Source organism: Crinia signifera, chromosome 1 (assembly GCF_055691185.1).
Source record: "Crinia signifera chromosome 1, ASM5569118v1, whole genome shotgun sequence".
NCBI classification, from domain to species: domain Eukaryota; kingdom Metazoa; phylum Chordata; class Amphibia; order Anura; family Myobatrachidae; genus Crinia; species Crinia signifera.
The window spans coordinates 187,507,776-187,522,782 of record NC_139217.1 but is presented as its reverse complement, the minus strand read 5'-3'; positions in this window follow the sequence as shown (position 1 = coordinate 187,522,782).

Below are 15,007 nucleotides of genomic sequence, written 5' to 3'. Positions count from 1 at the left end.
TGGACGCGATTTTACATAGGGAACAATGTTAAATGGGCCAATGGACCCGATTTTTCATTGTATACCCACCCTTATGGGTATTTTACATAACAAATGCCCGCCCCCATTGTTAACGCCACCCCACGATCAACGCCAACCCGAAGCGTGGCGAGTGCAGCGAGTCCACGAGGGGCGGCGGTACGCGTCCTCCGACCTTTTCATACCCCCACTATCCACGTCGGCGTGGTGTTGATTTTATTTAGTGTGGCGAGCACAGTGAGGCAAGCCCCGCGAGGGGACGAGTAATACCTGTGAAGTAATGCGTGTCCCTTCGCGGGCTCGCGGGCTCGCCACACTATATAAAATCAACTCCACGCCAACATGGATAGTGGGGGTATGAAAAGGTCGGAGGACGCGTACCGCCGCCTGTCGCGGGCTCGCTACGCTCGCCACGCTTCGGGTTGTCGCTGATCGTGGGGTGGCGTTAACAATGGGAGGGGGGCAATTGACCCATCAGGGTTGGGAAACAATAAAAATTGGGGTCTGGGGGCCATTTAACATTGGGACCAATGTAAAATCGGGTCTCAGGGACCATTTTACATTGATTCCAATGTAAAAATCGCGTCCATCGCATGCGATTTGGTTGCATGCGATCCAATCGACGCGATTTCAGGGTTCCCAATGGATACAATTTTAATCGCTGGCGCCGTGCTAAGAAACAAGTACCTAGGATAGTACAGTACCTATGCAGTAGGATAGTACAGTAGGCATAGCCAGCGGCCGAAATGCTGATTCTCAGATGGCTGAGTGTGACATTACGCTGAACAGCATCCTGATAGGGGCTGGTTAGTATACTTACCCTTCCCACTTACAGCCTAACCTTCCTTATTAGTACTTAACCCTCCCCCCTAGTACCTACTATACCTAAAAAGCCCCTCTCCCCGACCTAACGCTACAACACCCTGGCATAGTTACGTTTGGGATGCTGGCTGTTGAGATAGGCACTATTGTCAGGATTCCGGTGCCGGTGTTGTGGCCACCAGTAAGGATTCCAGCATCTGTATTTCAACCTCCGGCATTGTAACCACACCGCTAGCAATACTATCCAAGCCTAACCATAGTCTATACCTATCCAAAAACGATATATATATATATATATAGTGGACAAATTATGACCTCCCCCTCAATACAATGTTGGACCACCTTTTGCCCTTAATACTGCATGGATTCTTCTTGGCATGGACTCTATAAGATGTTTGTAGGTGGTATGAGGAATTAGAGACCATGGGGCAGATGTATGAACCAGCGTTAAGTGCAGAAATGCACTTAATGCTGGTTAACTGGGGGGGGGGTTACGTTTATCCTAATGTATCACTAGCGCACCTAACGTGCGCTAGTGACTGCCCGCCAAGTTACGCTCGGTGGGGCTGTCCCCTGCAATCCCCCCCAGGGATTAGCGGCCGGGGCGATGTATTAATAGCCTTCAAGGCGTTAATTCGCCCCGGCCGCTTCGCCAGCTCAGGGCTACCATTGTCCTATCCCCCACTGTGCAGACAATGCCAGCCCTGCTTCTAGCTTGGGCTGCGCTGGAGATCTCGCGCATGCCCAGAAAGCCGGCCGGGGGGGGGGGCTGCGAGTGCGCATGTGCTCCGATACGGAGAACTGTTCACGCTGGGCATAATGGCTCTCCTTATCGGCTTTGGGGGGTTAATACATCTGCCTATAACGTTCGCCCGCTTCTCAACGTTATGCTGGAGAAGCGGGACTCGTTATGTGCAAAACGTTATAGGCAGATTCATACATCTGCCCCTATATCCGATGGACTGCACTTTCCAATTCCTTAAGATTTGCTCTTTCACATTTGCTCCTTGATTAAGATTCCCCAATACTTTTAACTCTTCTGTTAGACTAGACAACTCTGGCAAGTCTCCTTTCAGATTGAGCATTCAGTAGCCTGTAACGACCACAAGCTTGACAATTAGACCTAGTTTTCTGCTTGGTAGTCCACTCTCTGTAAACATTAATAACTGCTGCTTTCGAACACTTCACAAGTGTAGCCGTTTTGCTGATACTGGGCCTACAATCATCTGATTGCCGAGCGCTTACAATCATCCCATTAAATTATGCTTTTTTCCCATTTCTTTGCAAGCAACACAGTGTAATTGATGCTTCGCTTGTCCTGCATTCCCTTTTTATAGCTATCTCTCCTTCTAGCTGCAACAGCCAGTTATGGCTGATCTGCATATAAGTGTCAAGTGGTCATAATAATTTGGCAACTCAGTGTATATATATATATATATGTGTATATATATATATATATATATATATATATATATATATATATATATATATATATATATATACATTCCAAAATAATGGCACTCCAGAGGCAAGAAAACTTTAGCACATAAAAACGTGTATTGAGGCAAGCTTTCGGGGTTTAATCCCCTTCGTCAGGATACACTACTACAGCCTGCTATCCTGACGAAGGGGATTAAACCACAAAAGCTTGCGCAATACAAGTTTTTATGTGCTAAAGTTTTCTTGCCTCTGGAGTGCCATTATTTTGGAGTGTATGTATTGATTACTACTTGGGCACGGGCCGTTGTTTGGATGTTTTCATCGAGTGCCGGCAGATTTGGAGCATATGTATGTATATATATATATATATATATATATATATATATATATATATGTCTAGTGTCTGTGAGTCTCCGAAAAACTGTCATCTGCTGGCAGAGAGTGAAACTACATCTCTTTCTCACACATGCACAACCACAGAAGGTAGCAGACTAGCTTTCAAAGCTTTTGCTTCAAGCAGGCTTACTAGTATGCCATATGAATAAAATTGCCGACATTCAGAACCCTTCAACATTACAGTGCTGTCATTCTGAATGTCAACAATATGATTGCATACCCCTTGGTTTGCATATTGTTAAACAGGTATGGATCATTAGGTCAACCCTTATTATTTTGACAGTCAATAGGTCGACCCCATAGAGTGATAGCATTTAGTCAAAAATGTTTGGGTCCCAGGGACAATCAATGTCCTATTCCACTATTTCTGGGTCCCATCACATAATATGCTTTTGAGCTACCGCTTCACTACTGTCACTACAATTTCTCTTAGGAGACAAAGAGGGTGACAGGGAAAGAGAGGTGTGGTCAGGGAGAGAGAGGGTTTCATGGAAAAAGAATGAATGAGAGAAAGAAAGGTGTAAGAGAGAGAGGGGGTATCAGACAGTAAAAGTGGGAGGAGTAAGAAAGAAGATCAGGGAGGGAGAGAGAGAGATACAAGCCAAAGAGAGTGAGAGTGTCAGGGAGAGAGAGGTTGTGTCAGAAAAAATAGTGTTTCAGAGAGAGTAAGGTGTTAGAGATGGAGTGAGAGGGAGAGTATCAGGGAGAGCGAAAGAGGGGAGAGACTGTGTCTGAAAGGGAGGAATGGGAAAGCATGGGAAAAGAGGTTGAGAGAAGAGCTAGAGGAGAAAGACTAGGGATAGAGAGGTGAGGCAAAGGGGGAGGTGAGAGAGGGTTAAGATAAAGAGAGGGGACGGAGAAGAGGGCAGGGGAGAGGAGACAGGGGGAGAGAGAAAAAGAGGAGAGGTTGACAGACAGAGGGTTGGGGAGAGAGGATGGGATAGATTAAAATAGGTGGTGAGGCAAAGGGGCGAGAGGTGGTTAGGAGATGCGGGTGAGGTGATGGGGGCAAGAGGGGGTGATTGATGGTGGAGCAAGAGGGGGTGAGGTGACGGGGATGGCAAGTTAGAGTGAGGCGAGAGGGTGTGAGTCAACTTGGAGCGAGAGGGGATGAGGTGGCTGGGAGGTCGAGCTGATAGGGTGAGGTGACGGGGGGAGAGGAGGCAGGTCTTGTGTTCACCGGCACTAGCCTCCCAACTCTCCTGTACCCTGGCAGAATGCTCTTTTGTCCCCGAAACCAGCTGCAACTGTTCACTGGATTCTTTCCTGTCACCGGTGCTGGCTGTCACTGCTTTCCTGTCCTTGGCTGCTCCCCGGCCTCCGAGTACCATTGCTTTCCTGCTCTTTAAACACCAATGCTCCCCACCTCCGGTGATCTCATGCTCCTCCGCACCAGCTGGCCGACAGCTGCAAAGGGTTGGCTGCAGCAGAGTCCCCGGTGACCTGCTCATTTTGTAAAACTGAGTCCCTGTGCCAAATATAGGGTAAAATAAGCAATATAGAGCATATTTTTGATCATGATTTATATGGTTGAAATGGCATAGGTCGACTAGGTCAAAAGGACAACGAGGAAATGGTAAACACAGCTTTTTAAAGTATTTTTTTGGTGTTTTTTTGGGTACTTGTTTCCTAGCACGGCCACACCGATTCTAATCTTGTGCATCGCAGGATAAAAAATCACGTCGGTCGCATCGCATGCGTGCTAAAAAATCGTATGCGATGCTCCCGACGCGATGCCCCCGATTTCCCATAGGGAACAATGTTAAATGCCTCAATTTACCCAATTCAACAGGGAACAATGTGAAATGGTCCATAAACCCCCCAAAACACCCCTGAACATAAAAATGTCCTCCCAAAAGTACTATACGCCACCCCGCGATCAACGTGAACCCGAAGCGTGGCGAGCGCAGCGAGCCCGCGAGGGGCGGCGGTACGCGTCCTCCGACCTTTTCATGCCCTACTATCCACTAGGGCGTGGAGTGAGAATAGAATAGTGTGGCAAGCGCAGCGAGCCACCGAAGCGTGGCGAGCGCAGCGAGCCCCGCAAGGGGACGCGGATACCTGTGAAGGCCGCGAAGGGACGCGTTTACCTGTGAAGGTATCCGCGTCCCCTCGCGGGGCTCACTGCGCTCGCCACGCTTCGGGCTCGGTGGCTCGCTGCGCTCGCCACACTATTCTATTCTCACTCCACGCCCTAGTGGATAGTATGGCATGAAAAGGTCGGAGGACGCGTACCGCCGCCCCTCGCGGGCTCGCCACGCTTCGGGTTCACGTTGATTGCGGGGTGGCGTCAACTACTTTTGGGGGGCCATTCCACTGCTCTGTGGGTTTTTTGGGGGTTTCTGGCCCATTTACCATTGTTCCCTATGCTGATTTGGGTAAATTGATCCATTTAACATTGTTTCCTATGGGAAATCGGGTCATCGCAGGTAAATTGAGGCATTTAACATTGTTCCCTATGGGGAAATCGGGGGCATCGCGTCTGGACCATTTTACCATTTTTAGGTGCACACGACGCGACCGACCCGATTTTTCACTGTTTTCAATGCATTTCAATGTAAAAATCGGGGGCATCGCGTCGGTCGCGTCGCAGGGCACTAAAATTACCCCCGATGGCCAAGATTTGTGGCCGTGCTAGGAAACAAGTACCTTTTTTTGTTTGTTAAACCCCATTTAGAGTACTGCATCCCCTCACAGTCAACCTTTTGAACTAATGTGGTGTATCTGTAATGGTTGCAGCGTGCACTGTGCACATGGGCCCTGGAGTTCATGGGGGCCCACACCCTAAACCCATTTATTTTTAATATTTATCTGGAATCAAATGATGATGGCTGCAGCGCTGCGGAAATTGCTGTAAAAATGGCCACTGCACCATTTTTCCGGAGATCTGCGCATGCGCGTTAGAGTCTAAGCCCTCTAGAGCTCAGATTCTGTAGCGCTGCACAGCTGCTGACAGAGAGGAGGGGGCCCTGACGGAGTAGCCTGCACAGGGGCCTCCTCCTCTCTTAAAACACCTCTAATGCATGTCGACAATAAGGGGTTGACCTATTGACTGTCTATCTAATTAGGCTCGACATATCATCCTGATAACTTGTTAAATATATTAATCATTTTCACAATATTAAGATGTTATTGGGTAACATAATAAACAGAGTTATTTTGAGGTGACATGAAAAATTGAGTAAGGGATGGAGCTGTTTGAGGCTAATTTATTAGCTTGAATCCTTCTTGCATCCCTGAAACTTCTTCCCATAGGAAGGACAAGTGCCATCTGAAGATGGCGTTGTTTCCCAGCATACAAACTTCAGTATTGTTTTATGTTTTCAGAATATGCTCAGTATAAGGTGGTCCTATTGGACCCTAATAATGAATGGTCCAATATCTGAAATATGCAAAACCAGCATTTCTGTATGTGTAACCAACCATTTAGTTATTATGAAGAGGCCCAAAAGAGTTTTTGTAGTTAACTTTCATTCCTGCTTTAGGGCTGCCCCCTATAAAAAGGGCTGCCCCCTATCCCCTCTCTTGTTCGCCATTGCTATAGAGCCATTAGCTCTTCTCCTACGCCAGTCTGAGGGGTTCACAGGCATCTCTATCAAAAGATATGAACTGAAGTTATCACTCTTTGCCGATGACATGATCCTATATGTTACAAATCCCCAAACATCAATACCTATTATCCTATCTTTGATTCAAGACTTTGGTCAAATATCGGGCTATAAAGTTAACTTAGACAAGTCTGAACTACTTTTTGTGGGAAATTTTACAGCAGATACTTCCAATATCCCCATTTTTAATAAATTTAAAATAGCCCAATCCCAGATAAAATACCTAGGACTGAACATAACAAATAGAATTGAAAACCTATATAAGGCAAATTACACACAGATCATCACTAAAACCCTTGCGCTTCTGGAAACTTGGAACCAACTACCCCTTTCATTGCTTGGAAGAGCAGCGGTAATTAAGTCCATTATATTCCCCAAAATATTTTATTTAATCCAACTCCTCCCTATAGCCTTGAAGCAGGCAGATATACAGAAAATAAATTCCTCCTTATCCAAATTCTTGTGGAGGGGTAAAAGGTCAAGGATTGCATTAACTAGACTAACACTACCTATATCGCATGGAGGATTACGATTACCTGATTTTAAAGCATATACGGCTTCGGTCCTATTCAGATATGCAGGCAATTGGCTATTGGAACAATCCGTTTATACTGATAATGATCTAGATTGCGCCAATTTTTATCCGTTTTCCCCGGCAGCCTTACTTCATCAGAGGTCTGCTGATATACCGAGAGTATTGCTAGATAACATTATTTTTAAAGATACTTACCTAAATTGGATTTATTTGCATAAGAAATTTAGACGTGATCCCCACATCTCCCCTTATATTCCGCTTTGGGGCAACCCTAGCTTTCTCCCCTCCCTTTCTAATGCTACAATCTTGAAGTGAAAACAAAGTGACTTGTCTCTGGTGACCAAGGTCTTCGACCCAGGTGGTGGGGTTCTGCCTTTTAATATACTAGCACAAACCTACTCAATCCCGAACTCTCAATTTTATCTCTACCTCCAAGTAAGACACTATGCCCAATCATTAAACTTCCCATCAAATAATATTTTTCCTTCCCACCCAATTATTAACATTTTGCACCACAGAGTCTCAAAAAAATACAGACTAAACCTTCTTTACCCTCACCTCATAGAGGCTAATTTCCCACTTGACAGTCAAATTAAAAACTTGGAAAATAAATGGCAACCCGATCTAACCTCTAGACTAGACATGCCGGCGAATTCTATAGAAAACTATTGTTTATTAACCAAATACTTGTCTTCGGCGTATTTTCAAGAAACACACTTAAAATTCATACATAAATCCTTTATATTCCCAGCCCAAAGAAAATATATGGTAGCAGACGACCCAGGGCATTGCTAAAAATGCTCCATGACTAATGCTAAATTTCTACATTGCTTTTGGGAATGTTCTAAAGTACGTAGATTTTGGAATAAAACAATTGTATATACTAACTCCATGTTGCAAACATCTATAGCTATGCTACCTGAGGATTGCCTCTTACTAAACTTCCAATTCTCCAATAAAAATCCTACCATTTTACAAAATATCCCTATTCTGGTTCTAATCTTTACTCTAGCAAAGAAATTAATTTTAAAACACTGGATTAAAAAGTCGGCACCCAGTATTCAAGAATTGAAATCTTTAATATTACAATATCTGTACTTCGATTTAAAATCCGTCATCCTACAAGAAAATAGCTCTATACATAATTTTCAAAAAAAATGGCACAATTTCATAATGTCATTAGACCAAGATTCTAGGCACATTATCTCAAACTACTTTGAAGCCTCTTCATGGACCAACCTCAGGCCAAGTAAAGTCCCGGTGAGTGGGTGACGACGACTGTGAAACTGTAAACTTATATCACCCGAATTTGCAACTAAACAGGACAAACATGACAAACATACAAACATGTAATATAGCTACGAGGACAGAGAGAGAGGGGAGGAAAGGTTTTGGTAGGGGTGGCAGTAATCAATTAGACGAGTATCGTTTGTACAGCATAAATCATAGTACAGCTAACTAAATACTAAACTAAATACATTTATTACGAATTAGCTGTACTATGATTTATGCTGTACAAACGATACTAGTCTAATTGATTACTGCCACCCCTACCAAAACCTTTCCTCCCCTCTCTCTCTGTCCTCGTAGCTATATTACATGTTTGTATGTTTGTCCTGTTTAGTTGCAAATTCGGGTGATATAAGTATACAGTTTCACAGTCGTCGTCACCCACTCACCGGGACTTTACTTGGCCTAAGGTACTTTTATAACAATGTAAAAACCTCTGGATTCAAACCAGGGGCTAATTAAAGATACCCATTTGATAAGCTATGGTACCATATGCTTCAGTACTATCCTTACTAATCAAAATTGATAACATACTGAACTGAAGCATTCCACCCAGTCCAAGATGTCCCGTTAAAGATTTAATGATAGTTTCGTCTGCCCTATGGAATTTCGTGATAAGCCGTGAGAGGGTGACAGACATGTTTAAACAAGAGAAAACTATGCTCGATGTTCCGGTATAATCTTGTATATCTTCACAATGCATAATTCTGCTGATCCTTTATATCCAAGAACACTAAGGCTAATGTGGTCAAGATACTATTACTCAAGATTGAAACTGTTTGTTACTGTCTGACCACTGTTTGATTATGTATACAGTGACATTCTTGTATGTTCTATTCTTAAAAATCAATAAAAAAGTCTATTAAAAAAAAAAAAAACTTTCATTCCTGCTTTACATCTCCACCTTTGTCAGTTAACCCTATTTAGTGGGAAGTGTAAACTGTGTTCATCAAGATGCTAAGTACAATGGTTTGCAGGAGAATTCAATACCTTAAAATGTCAAAAAGTTTTGTTGTCAGTACTATAAATGACACACAGACTGTACCAGACATTTTTAGGAAGGAATTCAGTTGGTATTGCGCAGATTCAACGGGCAAATTCGCCCAACACTGCCGCACTTTGTTGCACAATTTGCCCCTTCTATGGGCGGATTAAGTCTTGGGAGGGCCCTGGGCACTTAAGACAGGGGTCTCTATCTGGACTTCCCTCTTAATATATGATTGGCATCACCTGTATTGAACTGTTTCATTTATAATAAAGGAATTTCAACACAGCTGATTGCACTCATAAATTAAGAGTGAAGTCCAGGTAGAGAGGATTTTGTCCATCCTGGAATGAGTCATGTTGGGAGTGATGCACACCCTCCAACTGTACTGTTTTAGCTGGTACAGTTCTGTTTTTTTTAATTGTCTGTACCGGCTAAAACCAATGTACCTTTTTGTACTGGTTTTCATTAGGTTCCAGGGGGACTGCAAATTGTCTGAAAATAGTTCCATGCTTCTCCTGTGATTGGTCAGTTTGGGTTAGTGTCTGTCCCCCCACCCCTTTACCTGTGGCCTTCCTCAGTTTGTACCAATTTTCAGGTATGAGGTGGGGAAGGGTATGGAGATATGGTTTGTGCATATTAAATTAAACCTCTGAAGTATATTAGATTTAAACTACAGGGGGAGAAGGATGGATGGAGCTGCTCCTGCCAAAAGTGCAGGGAAGGGAGACCTGGAGGGAAATTTACCAATATGAAAAACCTAGTTTTTCGTATTGGTAGTTTCCCTACGACTGCATACGACTGTTTAAGTCGTATGCAAAGTCGTGTTCCGGAGGATCAGTTACAAAGCAGTCATATACGACTGCTTTGTAACCCTCCGATGGTGTAATGATTCGTATTAGCGGCCGTATATACGGCCGCTAACACGAATTATTTCTAGCAGTCTGCACGGATCAGTCAGATCCGTGCAGGCTGCAGTGTAAAAAAATAGAAAAAATAAATAAATAAAAAAAAAAAACGGCGTGGGGTCCCCCCCACAGCCCAAACCAGCACCAGGCTGAAGGAGCCGGGGCCGGTAATTAAAAATCAGGGAGCCCGACAAATAGGGGTTCCCCGATTTTTAACAACCAGCCCCAGGCTCCAGGTCCGGGGCTGGTTCCCAAAATACGGGGGACAAAATGAGTAGGGGTCCCCCGTATTTTAAGAACCAGCCCCAGGCACAACCAGCCGGCAGGGTAATGTCACAGCCGGGGGACACTTATAATATAAGGTCCCGCGGCCAAAACATTCTCCCTACCGACCAGTCAGCCTGGCCAGGGGCCCTGGGGGAGTGGGGACCCCCCCAATGAAGGGGTCCCCCCCCTCCAGGACTTACCTGACCAGGCTGAAGCCTGGTGCTGTCCTCGATGCCCCTGGGCGGTGGGCATCGAGCTGATAAATGTTGTAAAAAAAAGATGAACCTATTGTTTTTTACTGTGGCACTACAAGTGCCAGCAAGCCTCCCCAGCAAGCTGGGACTTGGAGAACCACAAGTCCCTGCCTGCTGGGCATTAAAGGGCCCGCTGGCACTTGTAGTTCTACAGTTAAAAAAATAGTGCACAAAACACACTGACACACTTTTAAAATAAAACTTTATTACACACAAAGCCCACACATACTAATACTTACCTATCTTCTTCCCGTAGGTCGCCCTGGTCCTGTGTCGGCGTCTTCTGGTCCTGTGTCGTCTTCTTCCTCCATGTCGACCGTCGCTGTCGCCGTCCGGATCCGAAGAAATCCATTTGGGAAGCTGTGGAAGGAAACCATCATCACCTGTCCCAGCGCGACGTAGTCCAGGTAAGGGTCTTTGCAAAAAAACAAAACGAGCACCCGAAACCAAGCGGACACGACGGAGACGCACGGTGTTTACATCGTGCGGCTCCGCCTCCCGAATGCCGCTATTGGCCGCCTTGCGGCCTAGCGGCCAATCAGGAGCCGCTAGGCCGCAAGGCGGCCAATAGCGGCATTCGGGAGGCGGAGCCGCACGATGTAAACAAACACACGTGCGTCTCCGTCAGTCCGCTTGGTTCGGGTGCTCGTTTTGTTTTTTTGCAAAGACCCTTACCTGGACTACGTCGCGCTGGGACAGGTGAGTATGGTTTCCTTCCACAGCTTCCCAAATGGATTTCTTCGGATCCGGACGGCGACAGCGACGGTCGACATGGAGGAAGAAGACGACACAGGACCAGAAGACGCCGACACAGGACCAGGGCGACCTACGGGAAGAAGATAGGTAAGTATTAGTATGTGTGGGCTTTGTGTGTAATAAAGTTTTATTTTAAAAGTGTGTCAGTGTGTTTTGTGCACTATTTTTTTAACTGTAGAACTACAAGTGCCAGCGGGCCCTTTAATGCCCAGCAGGCTGGGACTTGTGGTTCTCCAAGTCCCAGCTTGCTGGGGAGGCTTGCTGGCACTTGTAGTGCCACAGTAAAAAACAATAGGTTCATCTTTTTTTTACAACATTTATCAGCTCGATGCCCACCGCCCAGGGGCATCGAGGACAGCACCAGGCTTCAGCCTGGTCAGGTAAGTCCTGGAGGGGGGGGACCCCTTCATTGGGGGGGTCCCCACTCCCCCAGGGCCCCTGGCCAGGCTGACTGGTCGGTAGGGAGAATGTTTTGGCCGCGGGACCTTATATTATAAGTGTCCCCCGGCTGTGACATTACCCTGCCGGCTGGTTGTGCCTGGGGCTGGTTCTTAAAATACGGGGGACCCCTACTCATTTTGTCCCCCGTATTTTGGGAACCAGCCCCGGACCTGGAGCCTGGGGCTGGTTGTTAAAAATCGGGGAACCCCTATTTGTCGGGCTCCCTGATTTTTAATTACCGGCCCCGGCTCCTTCAGCCTGGTGCTGGTTTCGGCTGTGGGGGGGACCCCACGCCGGTTTTTTTTTTTATTTATTTATTTTTTCTATTTTTTTACACTGCAGCCTGCACGGATCTGACTGATCCGTGCAGGCTAAAACGCAAATAGAACAGGAAAATGGTGTTCTATTTTCCTGTCGTATTTGCGTGGGTGTTTCACACCACTAAGCAGCCGTATTGTCAGTACGGCTGCTTAGTAAATCAGAAACCACCATTCTTTTGAATGGTGATTTCTGTCGTATCCTATCGATGGTGTAGGGCATTCGTATTTGTAACTACAAATACGAATGTTCCATCTTTAGGACTACGAATTGTTGTATTTTTGGGATTGTAAATCCCGAAAATACAAATTCGTAAAAAAAAGGTGTATTTCTCCCTACGAATACACCTTTTTTCTACGAATCCATTTTAGTAAATTTCCCCCCTGGAGTGTGCTGCTATTAGTGCTGGGAGTTCGGGGCAGGGGGGCCTTGGAGTGGAGTGAGGAGCCAAGGGTAAGCCACAGAGCTGCCACTGAGTACAGAGCTGCCAGGAGTGTAGGGACGGGGGAAGACTTGGAGCTGCCGGTAGTGTGGGGATGGGGGGAGACACGGAGCTGCCATGAATGGAGTGAGGAGCAGGTTAGTGATCCCATGGTCTGACCCTTCTCCAGCTAAGTGTTCACATGTTTACTCCCCCCCCCCCCCATCCCAGTGTCTCCCACCCTGCCAGATCAGTATCTCCCTGTCTTCCGTCACCAACCAACACACTGTTGTTCAACCAACCAGTTCACTGACTCCCCCAGGCCGTTGTCTCCCTTCTTCTCACTCCCACTTACCCTTCAAACTGCTCCTCAGTAAGATCCCCTCAGCTAGTCTGTGATAGTGTCCCCTGTCTTTGAGCCCAGTGAAGCCCCCATATGTATCACTGTCTCTCCCTGTCACCCTCTTCTGTCCTCCACTGCGTCTACCTTTCACCCTCTGCCCACCGCTCTGCCCGGCTATATGCCCATTACAGTGAGCACACCGCTCTGGTGGGTTGTAATGCTGACAGCAAGTGCACTGCTTTGTCTGGGGTGCACTCGCTGAAAAGATTTAATCCCTCGTGGCAGTGAGCGTTTAACTCCCCCTGGCATCAAGCATGTATTCCCTATCCCCCATGGCAGTGAGCATTTAACTCCCCCTGACATCAAGCATGTAATCCCCTGTGGCAACAAACATTTAACTACCCCTGGTATCAAGCATGTAATCCCTTGTGGCAACAAGCATGTACCTCCTGGCAATGAGCATGTACCCCCTGGCAATACGCATGTAGATAAGCGGCACTTGTGTGGCATAATATGTAATAGGCATTATGGCATGTGGTATTTGTAATAGGCATTATGGCATGTGGCATAATTATGTAAGGGGCATTATCGTGTGTGGTCCAATGTGTAATGGGCATTGCATTTTTCATTTTTGCAGTAGGCTTCCACATTCGCAGGGTCCAGCTGGGGAAGGATATTAATGCACGGGCTAGACATTTTCTCTGTACCGGACTCCTGGCTATACACTGCTCCGCTGCTGCTGAAGCCTGCAGTCTGACTCTGCATCCGCAAGTCCTTTTTTGATGGTGGGTCCTGCTCGACTCCTCCTCGGTTCGGATCAGGTTTTCAAGGTAGTCTTTTTTGGCAAGGCCCTTTCCCAAGTCCACTCCCCTCCCTGCTAGACCACGCCCCCTTCCTGGAGTGCACCCAGGGTACAGTATGCCCTGCACCCCCCTTAATCTGGCAATGCCCCTTTCGCCCATAATTGTGAACCAGATCAATTTAGTTAGGAGACATTTGAGTTCAGTGAGTTATTTTCATTGTGAATTTGCACTGTGAATTGCTTTTTAATTAAATTCCATACTCCATCCATTTTCACAGCAATTTCATGTGTTTTGTGCACTAAGCTTTACTGAGCAGGTGAATAGGTATGTACACAGTGCAGAGTCTCTTGCACGCTACTCCCCCTTTTCCCATAAATAATAATGCATGGACTGTTCCTCTCTTAAGAACCTACTGTATTAATCAATCATCCATTAACTGCTTTCTTGACAATTTATTATTAATTCAACTTCAGCACCCATTATCTAATTTATTCACCCTTTCAGCTCCAATCACACAGCATACATTAGTTCATGCACCCCCAGCATCCACTCTCTTAGCTCTATTAATTTCCTCGCACTCATTTTTAATCAGTTTCACATTCGCTTACCCACCTACAATTAAGCCTGGGAGTCTGGGGGTGACATTATACAGGAAGCAAGAACTGAAGCTCTGTGCTGCATCCCGCGAGCAGTGACGGCTGTGAAATACACGGCGCTGCTTATCCCCAGGGTAATGCAGCCATCACAAATTCTACATGTTATATTAAAAGTATGTTTATATATTTTAACACCCCTCCCCCCCCCCCATGAGGCAGCAGCTGTAGCTATCATTTTGCAAGAGTGTGTAATTATAAATATGATTTATAAACTGTATATAATAACATTTCATTTGTAGCCCTTTCTAGCTTTCAGTTGCTATACCATGGATTCTAAAAGCATCAGTTTATTGGGTTATGGAAAGAGGCTTCACATTAGTCTCAGGTAACATCCGGACAGCTATACTTAGAATGAGAGTCATTTATACCAATGGAATAAGATGCCTCTTCATCAACACTGCACTTTTCTAGGATACTGTGGCAACTTTTTCAGATTGGTAAAAAAAGGACTTTTGCAGGTTTATAATAAGTCCCTTTTACCTTTAGTTTAATGCTTTTGTTTTTCTGGGCCAGATTCAAAAGTGATAAAATGGAGAGTGATAAGCAGCCAACCAATCAGCTCCTAGCCAGGGGCAAACGCAGGATGTGCGGAAGGGGGTTTCCACTGCGCACTCCAGAAAAGTGGGCGTGACCGTGGCAAAGGGAGGCGTGGCCTCAACCTTGTCCCTCTTTGCAGTCACTGTGGGGGCATGTCCAGTGCTCTGTGAGCATCTGGCATGTCCCCTGTCCTGTCCCTCTGTCTTGCT